Source organism: Erinaceus europaeus, chromosome 8 (assembly GCF_950295315.1).
Source record: "Erinaceus europaeus chromosome 8, mEriEur2.1, whole genome shotgun sequence".
NCBI classification, from domain to species: domain Eukaryota; kingdom Metazoa; phylum Chordata; class Mammalia; order Eulipotyphla; family Erinaceidae; genus Erinaceus; species Erinaceus europaeus.
In genome coordinates, this window is record NC_080169.1 from 22252228 (window position 1) to 22267181 (window position 14954).

A 14954-nucleotide genomic window follows, 5' to 3' on the forward strand; every position below is an offset into this window, starting at 1 on the left:
CAGATCACATCAAATTGATGGGGATTACAGTCAACAATATTTATACACCTTTCCGATATTTGGGAGCTACTCTCTTCCTTGATCCAGCTTTCTGGTCCTTTTTCCAGCATACAGATTCTTTAAGTGGGGTCATTTTTTCTAGAAGGAAAAATATCTTTACTCATCAAAATCTTTCTGTTGGAGAGACTTGTTTGCTTTTATCATTGACTAAAGTTTAGATGTAGTTATTGCTAATTAAGTCAAACTGCATTTGATACGTGGCTTTTTTTAAAAGAACTGAAAAAAAATTAAAAAGAAGGTACAAGAAGGTACAGGGTCTGGTTTCTGAAATTACTTCTCTGCTGGACATGGGCATTGGCTTGTCAATCCATACCCACAGCCTATTTCTTTCTTTCCTTTTTTTCTTTTTTTAATATTTATTTATTTTGCCTTTTGTTGCCCTTGTTGTTTTTTATTGTTGTAGTTATTATTGTTATTGTTATTGATATCATCATTGTTAGATAGGATAGAGAGAAATGGAGAGAAGAGGGGAAGAAAGAGAGGGGGGAGAGAAAGATAGACACCTGCAGACCTGCTTCACCACCTGTGAAGTGACTCCCCTGCAGGTGGGGAGCTGGGGCTCCAACCAGGATTCTTATGCCAGTCCTTGCGCTTTGCACAACGTGTGCTTTTAACCCTCTGTGCTACCACCCGACTCGACTCCCTGTTTGTGTATATTTCTATAGCTGCATATATCTATAACATATATTGGTACAGTATAATGTGGTGGTTAGAGACATGAGTATTTCAGTTCAGAAAATGCTGGTCTATTCTTCTCATCTTTTCCTTAATTGTTATATCACCGTTGGCAAGTTTCTTACCTCTATATCCTCCAATTTTATTACTTATAATATAGGGATAGTAACAATGCCTTTTTAATATATGCTGAATTGTGTCTCTCCTACCTAAATTTATATGGTGAAGCCCTACCATATTTGAAGATGGGGCCTATAAAAGATAATTAGTGTTAAATGAGGTCATAAGGGTGGGGCCTGGGTTTTATGGGATCATAATATTTTTTGCCTTTTCATTGTTTAATAATGGCTTACAAGATCATAAGATTATAGGGCCATAGCTCCTCACTGCACTCACCACCACAGTTCTGTGCACAGAACTGTAATTATTGTCTTTATAAGAAGAAACACAAGAAACCTGGTAAACAGACATATACCAGCCAAAAAAGTACCTCCCACCTGAAATCAAGTCTGACAGCACCTTGACCTTGGACTTCTCAGCCTCCAGATCTGGGATAAAATTCTATTCTTTAAGAATAACAGACTGCTATCTTCTTAATGTTGTTGAGGTGTTTCAATAAGGCCTCAACAATAATGTTTGCTGTTATCCTTAGTATCACTTCCCTGGATCATTGATAAACCTGTAGAAAACAAGGGCCAGGTGGTGGCACACCGGAGTAAGCACACTTATCGCCATGTGCCAGGACCCTGGTTTGAGTCACCGCTCCCCAGCTACAGAGGGTATGCTTCAGGAATGGTGTCTATCTGCCTCTCTCTCCCCACTCCCTCCCCTCTCAATTTCTCTCTGTTGTGCCAAATAAAATAGAAAAACAAACAAAACAACAACAAAACCAAACAAAATGGCCACTGGGAGCCATGGATTCATAGCACTGGCACTAAGCATTGCAATAACCATGATGGCAATAAAAAGAAAAGAATAGGAAGATTATGAAAAGCAAAAGTCAAAGTCAGAGAAAATATCCAGGATCAATCCATAGGGGACAGATGGACTAATAATTTCAGGCCCTTAAAAACCGGCATGAACACTGAGTTTATCCTGCCTGCTGCCCTGCTTCAGGATGCAGCTCTCACCAGGCACACCCAGCAGGTCCTCTGGAGCCTCTGAAGGCTGCCTTCACCTCCTGTTATTATATGTCCTCTGCACGAGCCTTAGGAATCACTCCATTGCACATGTGTCCTGCTCGGTTTGCATAAAACGTCCAGCTTGGGAGGCCAGATCATGGTTGCAGGGCACCGTTGCCACAGAGGTCGGCAAAGGGATTGGCGGCTGCTCAGAAACTAGTGGCAAATATCACACTCAGCCTGCTGACTCTTCTTGTGAATGCATAACACATTTAGGTTATAATGGCACTCTGCAGGCTGCCAGAACTTGGGGAACAAAAGAAGCAAGGCTCACATATGTTTGTGATAGGGAGTGCTTTACCACACAGCAAGGGAGCTGCATTTTATATAGGTGATTTTAAAATGTTGGCCAAGCTCCTTCCCCCACTTCACTCTCCAGTGTAGATTTGACAAGGGTGTGTGGAGATGAGGTTGAGAGTGAAGGAGGGAAAGGAGCTCAGATGTTAACAAAGGCATTCTCTGAGGTTTGGATGAAGGAAAATGTCCAAATGTCAAGTGTCTGATAATGAAGGAAAAAAAAAAAAACCCAAACCATCACCATGGATTTGCTTTTTGGCATTAGACACACAAAACAGAAGCATGTGTATGTGCCTGCCAAAAAAGAAACTTCAGTTGCTGCCAAGCTCCACAGTTCTTAATTTAAAAACGGAAACCAAAGTAGACTTGTCTCTGGATAGTTACCTAAAATGTCCACTTATTAAAGGAATGATGCCTTTCCCCTGGGAGTTACAGGGCATTGAGAGAGGGAGAAGTTTTCCTACTGTTTTCCCTCCAAGGGCTGCCTAGGAAAGCCCAAAGCAGCTCCAAGCAGCCTTGGAAGAAACCATGGAGACAGAACGCTGTCTACTGCCCTTTGTGGGTCCTCACTTATTTATACCATTCCCAAAACAGACACACCCATACCGTATCATCTGAGGCAGTAGATTTTTCCTGAGTCTCTTTGCTCTTCTGTAAAATGCGAGGTTAGTTATCTTCTAAGAAAGACATAAAAACATTTCTTTATTTTGTACATTTGATTAGTGACTCAATATTGGTTTACAAAATGGTGAGATAATAGGAGTATAATTGGGGTCGGGCGGTGGCGCAGTGGGTTAAGCACATGTGGCGCAAAGCGCAGGGACCAGCATTAAGGATCCCGGTTCGAGCCCCTGGCTCCCCACCTGCAGGGGAATCGCTTCACAGGCGGTGAAGCAGGTCTGCAGGTGTCTATCTTTCTCTCCCCTTCTCTTTCTTCCCCATCTCTCTCCATTTCTCTCTGTCCTATCCAACAATGAATTGCGTCAACAAGGGCAATAATAATAACCACAACAAAGCTACAACAAGGGCAACAAAAAGGGGAAAAAAATGGCCTCCAGGAGCGGTGGATTCATGGTGCAGGCACCGAGCCCAGCAATAACCCTGGAGGAGGAAAAGAATAAAAAAGAAAAAATAGGAGTATAATTACATACCACTCCCACCACCAGTATTCTGTGTCTCTATTCCTTCCACTGGAAACTGCAGTAGTTCTTTCAAGGTTGCAGATATGGGTTAACTTTAAAAAAATTTTTAATTATATTTATTAGATAGAGAGAGCCAGAAATCAAGAGGGAAGGGGAAGTTAGAGAGGGAGAGAGACACTTGCAGACCTGCTCCACCACTCGTAAAACTTCCCCCCTGCAGGTGGGGGCTGGGGGTTTGAACCTGGGTCCTTGTGCATTGTAACATGTGCACTCAACCAAGTGCATCAACACCCAGCCCCTATTATTTCTATGTCTACCTATCTACATTTGTATATGTATTTGACCATTTTTTCTCCTATAGTATTGCCTTCTCTTCCTTTCTAAGTCATGCCTACACCTATTACTACTTCACAGTGTCCTTCCTTTTTCCTTCTCATTCTAGGTGTTGATGGAATTGGAGTTCAGAGCCCTCTGGTCATCTTCCCCTATCATTTCTCCCTCTCTGGGAGTATGAGCCAAATTTCTTTTTGGGGTGCAGAAGGTGGGAGTTCTCGCTTCTATAATTGCTTATCCATTGGACATGGATGATGGCAGGTTAATGGGTTAATCCATACCCCGAACCTGAAATACTTATTTTTCACCAGAACCCAGAGAAATAAAGTTAGCAATCAAAATAGAAGAGCAATTTTCAGTGTATAGTCAGTATATACTTATATCTATATCTCTAGCTAATCTACCCAACGCATCTATCTACAAATCTATGAGATAGCAATGTATGTGTGTATACATACATATTTGTGCATGCACAAGAATATATTGATATTTATTTAATAGAGTTATCTTTTAATAGTCTTACAGTGTAGATTAGAGGTTTAATCTTCTTTCTCATTGGCTGGTGGCAAGGCATGACATCACTGTCAAGGTCATTCTGCCCTTCTTTTGAGGTTCTCTGACTGTTCTAGTTGCTGTTGTTCATTTTCAATTTTGGTGTTATTATTAGTTTTGGAACACAGAACATTCTGTTCTTTTATCAATTGATCATCATTTCAAGACTAAGGTTTTTGCTCCACATTTAGAAATATTATTTTTTATCAAAATGATGGCAACAATGATGAATTTCTCTAAGAACAAGTTTCTTTAATAAACTTCATTGAGCTAAGTTTTCTTCTTTCTTTCCTTATTCCTTTCTTTCTTCCTCTAAAGTTACTGCTGAGGTCCCCTACCTACACAGTTTCTCTTTTTTTTTTGCCTCCAGGGTTGTCACTGGGGCTCGGTACCAGCACTACAAGTCCACTGTTCCTGGAGGCCATTTTTCCCATTTTGTTGCCCTTGTTGTGGTTATTATTGTTATTGTTGTTATAGCCATTGTTGTTGTTGTTGGACAGGACAGAGAGAAATGGAGAGACGAGGGGAAGACAAAGAGGAGAAGAGAAAGATAGACACTGCAGACCTGCTTCACCACCTGTAAAACAACCTCCCTGCAGTTGGGGAGTTGGGGGCTCAAACCGGGATCCTTATGCTGGTCCTTGCACTTCGTGCCATGTGCGCTTAACCTGCTGCACTACTGCCCAGCCCCCAGTTTTTTCCTTTTCTTAACACAGAGTCAGAGACAAAGAAAAGAGTGAGACATGGAAGGAGAGATAAGCAGAGAGATGAGAGACTCCACAGCACTGTATCACTGCTTGTGAAGCTTACCCTTTGCATAATGCTCCTGTATGGTGTCTAGCGGCTTGAAATGGGGTCTCTGTGCATTGTAAAGTATGTGTCCTCTTCTGAGTGAGTGAGCTATCCCTCCATCCCCCCCTTTTAAAAAAATCTCTCATGCACCCTCTCTTTTAAATGTTATGCTGGGAAAGAACTAAGAACTTTATGCATGGGAAGTACTCAGTTAATTTAGTTTTAATTTTTAGTTGAGAAAGAGAAGATAGATAGATAGATAGATAGATAGATGATAGATAGTTGATAGATAGATAGATATCTATCAGCACTTCTCCAACATCATCCATGGACCTCCAGTATTGTCCTGGTATTTCAAGAAAGTGCTTGCACTAAACCCCCAGAACTTCATGCATAGTAAGGTGTGACTACTTGGTGAGCTATCTCCTGGGCCCAAATTAAATTTTCTGATGAAACTATTAAAACCATTTCCATTTTTCTTTCTCATCAGGCCATGGTGATTGCATCCAAAATGACCTCTCTTGGCGGCCATTTTCCTTTTTTAAAAAAATTATGATAGAGAAAGAAAGAAATTGGACAAGAGAGAGGGATAGACAGACACCTGTAACCTGCTTCATCACTTGTGAAGCTTCCCCCTCCCTCGCTGCAGGTGGAGACCGAGAGCTCATCTCGGAGTCCACTGTGTGGTGACTCGTATGCCTTAGCCATTGCACCACAACCAGACCCCACCATTTCAACTTGAATCACTGGTCAGTTTTCATATGCATCACCAAATCTAACGGGGCACTTTTTTTAGCATAATAAAGTATACATGACATAATCTTTATGAATTTTGCATAATTTCTTTTTTAATTTACTATTGAACAGAGATGGAGAAACTGAGAGGGGAGAGGGGAGGTAGAGAGAGGGAAAAAGATGGAGTGATACCTGTAACCCTGCTTCACCACTCGTGAAGTTTACCTCCTGCGGGTGGGGACCAGGGGCTTGAACCCAGGCCCTTGTTCACTGTAATGTGTGCACTTAACCAGGTGTGCCACCGCCTGACCCCTAAAATTTGCTTAATTTCTTACAAATCTGATTTTCCTGATTACAGCTTGAGTCATTGGTCTTGCTGTGGTTTCATTAGCAACATGAATTCAGATTTTTTACTCACTGGAAGAAGGGTTACCTCAACTAGATAAGAGTTTTATAGCTGGAACAAACTTTAGATCTCATTATTCAAGTGAGCAAACTGAAGCCCAGAGGTTACAGTGAATGTCCCAAAGCTTCCTACACACTTTGGGTCAGAGCTAAGATTATATTCCAGACCTCCTGGCTTCCATCCCAGTGGTTCTGTACTTCACAAGCATATCAACCTCTGGAATGATGGGTTGGCAGCAGTATGCTGCATAGTAAAACATGGAGCCATCATTAAAGCAGGCCTGAGGAACAATGTGTTTCTCATCTAGTGTTAGCTCTGAAGCACAACCATGTGCCCACTTCCTGTAGACAGTATCAGAGTTCTTAAAAAGATACTAGAGCTTGATAGTTTATCCAATGTTAAGGGAAGTTATAGTTCTATCTGGACACTTCTGATACTACTATAAGAAGATATACTAAAATGAGCAGAGAGAACATGGTGTTCAGATCCTCAAAGACAGAGCAAGCACTTGGGGGGTGGGCTGAGGACACAGTCTGCCTTCTGGTCTTGAGTGTGGAGAATTACCTAGGTAGAGAACTAGAAAGGGGGAATTGGGTTTCCTTAATAGGGTAAACTGTGCACATTGCATTGTCTAAGATGGCGAAGGTTATTTTTTCCCACTATTTTTATTTTATCAAAATATGCAACATACAACTTTCCATTTTTCTTTTTCATTAGTATTGCAAAGGAGATTTTAAAAATTATAAACTAAGGGGTGTAATTCCACATCATTGCCACCACCAGAGTTCTTTATCCCCATTCCCCTCCAAAAAGGAAACAGCAATAGTTCTCCCAAGATCAGAGATACGGTTTGACTATATATCTCTATCTGTCTGTCTGTCTACCTATCTATTTATCTGTCTTTATTATTATTTTGCCAAATTTTATTTCCTTTCTAAATCATACTTATTACTATTTCTGAGTGTCCTTCCCTTTTCCTCTTCCCTCTCAGATAAGCAAATCCATGCTAGACTTCCTCTGGTGTTTTCCAGATTCTCTTTCCTTTCAGTAATGGTATAAAACCAGATTCCGGTGACAAACCTTTTGGGTCCCAGTGGAATAGGGCTCAGAGCCCTCTGGTCATTTCCCCCTAACATTTCCCCCTTCTATGAGTATGAAATTCTTTTGGGGTGCAGAAGGAGGACTTCTGGCTTCTGTAATTGCCTTTCCACTGGACATAAATGTTGGCCAGTTGACCCATACCCCCAGTCTGTTTCTGTCTCTCCCTAGAAGGGTAGGGCTCTTGAGAGTTGAAGTTCTGGGACATGTTGATGAGGTCCTTTGCCTAGGGAGGTCAGGATGAAATCATAGTAGCATCTGCAGCTTGGTAGCTGAAAGGCAATAAGGTATAAAGGAGGACAAAATGTTTAATAAACAGGAGCCAAAGAGTAGAAATAGTGAATGAGAATCGGGATGCTAGCATGTCTAGTATTAGGTATGTTTGAACCCAGCTCCTCTTTCTACCAGGTACATCACCACCCAAATCCTGTTTTAACTTCTTTAAATTGATGTCAGATACATTGTAGTGTTGTGCAGCCCTGGCTACCACTCATCTCACAGCTTGGAAATGCCATCACCAATAAGTAGTTAACTCCCATCTTCCCCCCTCTCTAGTCTCTGGCATTACCATTCTACTTTCTGTCACTATGTGTTTGAAATTGCCTAACATATGTAAGTGGAAAACAGATATGCTTTCAAAGGTATTCTTTGGGAAATTCAAAATGACAGCAATGGCAAGAATTCAGGTTGGGAGAGAGGTCAGAGAAGGGGGTTCCTGGGAAACAGGAAGTCATGTTAGCAGCTTTTTTGGAATAATAGTTCCCCACCTACTTCCTCAGATCTTCCTGATGCTTATTACTATGGTCAAGGAATAGACTTTGGAATGTTCAAGCTATGAGAACAGATTCCTGTTTGAGAGCTTGTGGTTACTCTGTTAGGGACACCACCTTAAAAGTTGGATGTGCACATGCAGTGTCACCCTGACACATTCTTTAAGCAGTCACAAGAAGCATCTGTGCCATGGGCTATCTCTTGACACTAAGGTAGTTTTGACCTATTGTCCTGTTGACCTATGATTAGTCATATTCTCCTTGGGTTTCCTTCCACAATGCCCTGGTTTCTAGAAGGAATTAGACCATCTGCTAAAGACTACATTTAAAAATCCCAAAGAAAAGGAGCCCTCCACTCTCAAAGCTTGACTCTTTGACAGTCATGATCAATGCATGGTATCTAGTGTATGGAGTGAAGAAGTACTTGGAATAAAACAAACCTTATCTGAGTTTCAGTTTTGTTATTTTCTTACTCCGATCCTTGCGCTTCACACCACGTGCGCTTAACCTGCTGCGCTACCACCCGACTCCCAGTTTTGTTATTTTCTACAGGCATTGGCTCCTAGTTCTGTAAAGTCAGAGCAAGAATGATTGTTTTCTAAAGTCTCAGGTAGACCAGAGGAATGTTTCCAGTTCCATCGCTGTGTGAGCCCTCAGACCCGTAGTCTGCTGCACACTTTTTTTTTTTTTGCCCATTATTTTATGGGTCATTAGGAGTCCTGTAAATTATGGAAAACTTATGAGATCACAGAAACTTCAGTTGAGAACCTTGATTTGTATGCAGTTCAGGGAACAGTACATTCTATATGGGGAAGATACACTGCCAAATAGACTGCTCACTTTATCAACACACACACACACACACACACACACACACACACACACACACACACACACACACCCAAAGCAGCATGTAACCTAGATTCAGTCAACCAGTCCATCTTTCCCATTCCACTGTAGTCATAGGCAATAACAAACAGATTCCTAATTGTGCTATTCTAAAATGAGTATGAACTCATTTTTGTTTCTTTGATTATACATACATAAAAAATTGAGATGTTTTTAATCAGTGCTTTGAGTGCAGTGGAACATCAAGTACTTGATGGATAATCCATATTTTGGACTTCCTGCTGACAAGTGTTTTTTTAAATATTTATTTGTTTATTCCTTTTTGTTGTCCTTATTGTTTTTTACTGTTGTAGTTATTGTTGTTGTTATTGATGTCATCATTGTTGGATAGGACAGAGAGAAATGGAGATAGGAGGGGGTGACAGAGAGGGGAAGAGAAAGATAGACACCTGCAGACCTGCTTCACAGCCTGTGAAATGACTCCCCTGCAGGTGGCGAGCCGGGGGCTCGAACCAGGACCCTTACTCTAGTTCTTGTGCTTTGCGCCACATGCGCTTAACCTGCTGTGCTACTGCCCAACTCCCAACAAGTGTTTTTTTTAAATAATTTTCTATTTTGTAAATGGTTTACTGAGCATTATAAATTATTTCTGAAGTAACTAATAGTTTCAGTAAGATCTTCAGCAAGCCCAAAGTCAGGAAGCAAAGAACATTACATGTGGATCTTGTATTCAACTAGTTATGTAGGGATGAGAAGTTAAAACAATACTTAATGCTGGAAAGGAACTGTTAAACACATGTAGACAATGATTACCACATACTCTGATGCCTTGGCAAAAAATCTAACTTTGTTATAGAGATTGTGAAACAGGTTTTTTTATCTCTTCCCCAGTTCTCTCACCTTCAAATAAGAGGGGTGTCCTTATGCATAGGCTTCTGGATTCAGTATTCTAGACCTGAGTAAAAGGGGTTTTTTAATATGAGAATCACAGTGTGGACAGAACAAAGTAATCAGACTACAACTTGACTCCAGAATTGGACGTGCTATTATTAGAGAACTCCATGAGTCATCACTGGCTAGTTGTTCCAGAAGCAGAAATCAAGGCAACATTTGTGATGAATGATGTGTGTGATAGATCTGTGAAAGGAAGGGAAGGAAAGCAGAATTGTCAGAGAAAGAAACCAAACTGTGATACAGGCCTGACTGACAATGGCTAACCTGGCAGGGAGCTCTAGAAAAAGTATGTTCCATCAGGGTGTCCCATAGTGGATCAAAATGACCAAGCCTTTATATCTAGACCTAAGTAGTCACCAAAGGTGGGCTGCCACAGAAAAAAATGACCACCTTGGAAAAAATCTTGTTCTACAGCTGAGGTGAACCTGGGGAAGTTGACAGATAGAGACTGTCTACTGACTGTACTCCCACAACTAGGCCTCATCTATCCTTGAATGGGAAAATCTGATGGTGTGTGTCTAACACAAAGACCACCCAGCTTCAAGCTGTCATTGGGCTGGCTGAGTAGATGTGGAGAAAAAACTGCAAAAGGAGCTAGTGGTTTACCTAAGACCAAAGGAGTACTGGTCTATAATAATTTACTTAGCTTTTGCTAGACTCTCACTGTAATTGTCATCTATCTGCAAAGATGGATCCAGCCTTGTTTTTCAATTCACATCAAGATTTCAAGAAGGGAACAACAGAACTTTTAGAAGAAAAAGAAAAGATAAATGTTTGAAAATATTTTCCTTTTTTAGTTACAGATTACTGCAGAATTTGGTGGCTTAACACAACATCTGCTTATTTCTCACAGTGGTGGAAAGCGTTCAGCTGGGTAGTTCTGATGCCCATAGGATGGGCTTGAGATCAAAAGAAGCTGCTTTAGCTGGGAGTTTCTCTAAAGCTATCCAAGATGCCTTCCCTGTTTTCCAGCACTCTCTCCATATACCTTCTCACTCCTGAATGGCAACTGGCTGCCCAAGTTGAGAACCCAAAGACACCAATCTTCTTTATATATATATATTTTTTTTTTCTGTTATGTGATTTCAGTTTTTATCTTTTCACTGGGGAGTTAATGACTTATATAGTATGATTGTTAACACATGGGTATACTTTCTCATCTCCCTGTGGTAGGTGCTTCAGAAAACTCTCCACACCACCTTAGGTCTTTTTCCATCATCACACATGAAGACCCTAATGGTCTTTTCACCCCTTACATTCCCACCATCCTCGAAGACTTTTGCTTGGGTGCAGTGCACCTTACCCAGTCCAAGTTTCACTTTGCGTTTTCTTTTTCTGTCCTTCTTTCTTAAGTTCCACCTGTGAGATCATCTGATATTTTTCATTTTTCATTTAAGACACTTCTCAAAGCCAGGGTTGAAAAGTCTCTGAATATTATTTCTGCTGCATTCTCTTGGTCAAAGTGAGTTACAAGGAAATCTCTTGATGGGAAGAAATGCAAAGTGTTTGAGACCATCATTAATCCATTACATTTTCTAAAATTATCTCGCAGTTTGCAAATATATATTCCCAGGATAATAATATCTATAGATACCTTGACTTTATTGGTCTGGAGTAGGACCTGAGCATCAGTATTTAAGCTTCTTAGAGACAGCTACGAATATGCAGCTGGCCCAGAGAACTTCTAAAGTTTGATGTCTTAAACCTATTCATATTGAAATGACCCTTATCTTGAGTCGTGTACTTGGCTTATACTTCCATTAAGATACCTATCAAGTACTCTGAATTCTGTTTCTACTTATAAGCCAAGCTGAAATCCGAGAACACTATTTTACTTTTTAACAAACCAACCATTGACCTGCAGCATCAGATTTAGAAAAGTGTCTCTGGTCAACATTATCTATTGATATAAGTCTAGCTCCCCAAAATCCTCTGCCAAAACCTCTAGCTAAATTTCAGACCTCAGTGCCTGCCATGCATTGCAGGTTTACAAGTAGTCTTTGTTCTCTCAAAACACTGATAAACCGCTGGTTATTTGGCCTTACAGAAAAGCTTTTACTTATTCCAAACATCAGCTTCCTTTTTCCAGCAGAGTTTTGTACTATACTGAAATGATGTGGTCCTCAGTGCAGTCTTTAAATAGTTTACTTTCCAACAAAAACACAGGAAAAATACGGTTTCCACAGCAAGCTTAATCAGGAGTAATTCTCAGCAGAGGTGTTATTCACTATTCACAGTGAATTTGTTACTGGACATTACTTATTGACAAAATACTATAATCAAGTGACTCAACTACTTATCAGCTAATAAATAAATAAATAAATAAGTTGCAAAAGCCCAGTAGTGCAAGAATCCAGGTTCACCATTTGTGAGAATCCAGGTTCAAATCTCCAGTCTCTTATCTATGGGTTTGAGGAGAGGGACGCTTCACAAGTTGTGGAGCAGTGCCACAGTTATCTCTATCTCGCTTCCTATCTCCCTCTTTCCTTCTCAATTTCTCTCTGTCTTTATTTAAAAATAGGGACGGGGGAAGGGAGAAAAAAATGATCACAAGGAGCAGTGGGTTCTTCACATAGGAACAGAGACCTAGCATTAAACCTAGTGGCAATACAAAAAATCAAAATAAAGGGCTGGTGTGACAGCATAATGGTTCTGCAAATGACTCCCATTACTGAGGCTCCAAGCTCCTAAGTTCAAACCTCAGCCCCACTACAAGTCAAAGCTTAGCAGGGCACTGGTGTTTTTCTCAGTGTCTTTTTCTTTCTCATTAAAACGTGTGTGTGTGTGTGTGTGTGTGTGTGTGTGTGCGCGCGCGCGTGTGTGTGTGTGTGTATTTAATAAAATTATAAAAATAAATAAACAATAGAGTTGCAGAACTTTAGGATTTGAAGTCTTATCATGAGCAATCTTAGCGTTTTTATTAGCAAAGAATATGGAACTGTCATTAATCCACCAATTTTTCTTAAATCAGACTCTCTCTAGATATTCTAACCATTGGACAGTAGAGGGACCAATAAGCTTCTTAATATGCATGTAGTTGGGGAGAATCATCAACTATAGTCACTAGGTTATGTGGTAAGGTTCTTATTGGTAAAAACCTTATAAATAAGGATCCTTATAGATGAAGCTTATCTAATAAATGTTGGTACCTAGGGTAAGTGACTATGGTGCGGATTCAAGAAGCCAATGAACTTAGGAGGAGGAAAATTGCATTTTATTTTTACTAACCGCTAACTGAAACAGAATTTCCTTTCATTATGAGTTATGAAATTTAGCATTTCCTTCCATTATGAATGTGGGCACCAAACCACAGAGACATTAAAAATACCTTTGACTTTGGACTTGTCACTAATACAAAGCAGAAATATTTTTATATCGAGTACATATGCTGTTGCAAATAGCTTAAAGCTACATTTATGACCATCAGTAGTTTAAAAGTAGAACAGTGTTCAAAGCTGGGCAGTAGTGTACTCGGTTAAGCACACACATTACCATGTAGAGACCTGTGAAGTAGAGATACTAGTAATATCTGTCTCTCTTGCAGGAGGACTAACTCCTTGGCTAAATTAAACCCATGCTTGTCAATTACTAGACATGTGTCCTGTACCTTACTTCACTTGTAATAAATGTACTTTTCTTGAAAATTAGCCTGTTTTTTCCAAAGCAAGAAACAGTTACCCTCCTCCACCCATCTTTAGTCTAATAGTGTCTTGAAGAGTCATTATGTCTTCAATGTTCAGATGATGAAATGGGCTATATATTATTTAACAGATCTGAATGATAGCTTATTGTATCCACTGTTTACTGTAATCAGGTGCTAACTGTCTTGGTGAGAGGTGGAAGAAACAGATAGGCCTGTGGGGGGGGGAGTGTTGGACATTTTGTTACATAACATAATAGTGAATAAATTGAGTAATGTTGTTTTTCTAAAGTATTGAATTCCTATCTAGTTGTACAGTAATATAAAACATCCCTGCTGGGAGTCAGGCGGTGGCACAGCAGGTTTGATGCATGTGGCGCAAAGCGCAAGGATGGGCGTAAGGATCCCGGTTCAAGCCCCTGGCTCCCCACCTGCAGGGGAGTCGCTTCACAAGCGGTGAAGCATGTCTGCAAGTGTCTATCTTTCTCTCCCCCTCTCTGTCTTCCCCTCCTCTCTCCATTTCTCTCTGTCCTATCCAACAACAATGACGTCAATAACCACAACAATGTTAAACAACAAGGGCAATAAAAAGGGAAAATAAATAAATAAATATTTTTTAAAATCCCTGTTGACAGTCAATTAAATTTATAACCTATTTCCCCTCTATTTGTTCTGAACTTCTAACTTAGGGAAACAAGGAAAGGGGGGGTGTCATAGAATTTTTAGATTCAAGTAAAAACACCCCCCCCCCAGTCTTTGGCAACTTCTTGCTATTTTACTGTCCACTGTGGAGACATGGATGTTTATTTTTGTCCTTATTTATTTTTTTTATGCAGCAACCAGAGTCCCAATGTTTAGATCCTGGCACCAGTTCTGTCTTCCTAGAGCGGTTTGCCAGAGGGGGATTTCCCACTTTTGCCTTTGTCTCTGTTCAGTTGCTTCTCCATAGCCTCCCCACTCTTACCGTTTTCAGATGTATAATCCATCTCAATTGCTCTTTGTTGAAGAGGAGAAAAAAAAAGTTAGGGAGATAGCATGTTAAATTTCTTAAGAGATTTCCAGTGGAGGGAATGGGGACACAGAACTCTGGTGGTAGGAACTGAGTGGAATTGTAACTCTGTTATCTCATAATTTTGTAAATCAATATTAAGTCACTAATAAAAAAGAGATTAATTGGTGTGATGTTTCCATTATCAGTATGTGATTTTTCTTATGTTGCAAATTGTAGAATATGAAGAAATAGTTATAGTTCTTATTTGAGATGAAACAAATAGACTCCTAGAGGTGAACAAATTCTAGATTTTGTTTTTGTTTTATTTTTCTGTTTCTTTTTTATTAGTGATTTAATGTTGATTTACAAAATTATGGGATAACAGGGGTATAATTCCACACTGTTCCCACCATCAAGAGTTCCAAGTCCCCATTCTCTCCACTGAAAACTGCAGTAGCCCTCCCAAGGTCACAGATGTG

At 40.2% G+C, this 14954-nt stretch overlaps 1 protein-coding gene across 3 annotated transcripts in view; it reads left to right on the forward strand.

Annotated features, from left to right (window-relative positions):
* The window catches only part of CPVL (carboxypeptidase vitellogenic like), a 161303-nt gene that overhangs the window by 130282 nt on the left and 16067 nt on the right, over positions 1-14954 (forward strand). The gene's annotated exons all lie outside the window — the stretch shown is intronic.